The following is a 450-nucleotide window of genomic DNA, read 5'->3' on the forward strand; positions in this document are numbered from 1 at the left end:
TTCATAATGACCTAAAGAGACACTGCAGTTAGATATTTCTCATTTAACTTCATTAAATTTTGCGACCTCATAATGGTAAATCTTTTTAAAAGGAGTTTTTGTCTCAGATCAACGCAGAATATGTCATTATTTCACCTCATTTGTTTCGAAACCCGGTTCGAGTTTTAACACGAGCGAGAAACAACACAGGAAGGTAGATTCGGGGATTGGAAACCGATTCGCCGCGCATTCACATCGGATCGAATCTCTTTTAATTAAGTTATAAAGCGTCTGGATTCAAAGATTCTTTTTTTTCAAGATGTTCGTCCTCTTTCATCAATAGATAGATTATTTATTGATGTGCTTAATTGTTCATTATAAGCAAGTTTACTGTTACAAGGGAGATGTATTATTCTTGCATTTGATATATGGGCAAATATGCGTTAAACTTACAAATACGAAAAAAGTGAC

This window comes from Penaeus monodon, chromosome 24 (assembly GCF_015228065.2).
Source record: "Penaeus monodon isolate SGIC_2016 chromosome 24, NSTDA_Pmon_1, whole genome shotgun sequence".
In the NCBI taxonomy this organism is placed as follows: domain Eukaryota; kingdom Metazoa; phylum Arthropoda; class Malacostraca; order Decapoda; family Penaeidae; genus Penaeus; species Penaeus monodon.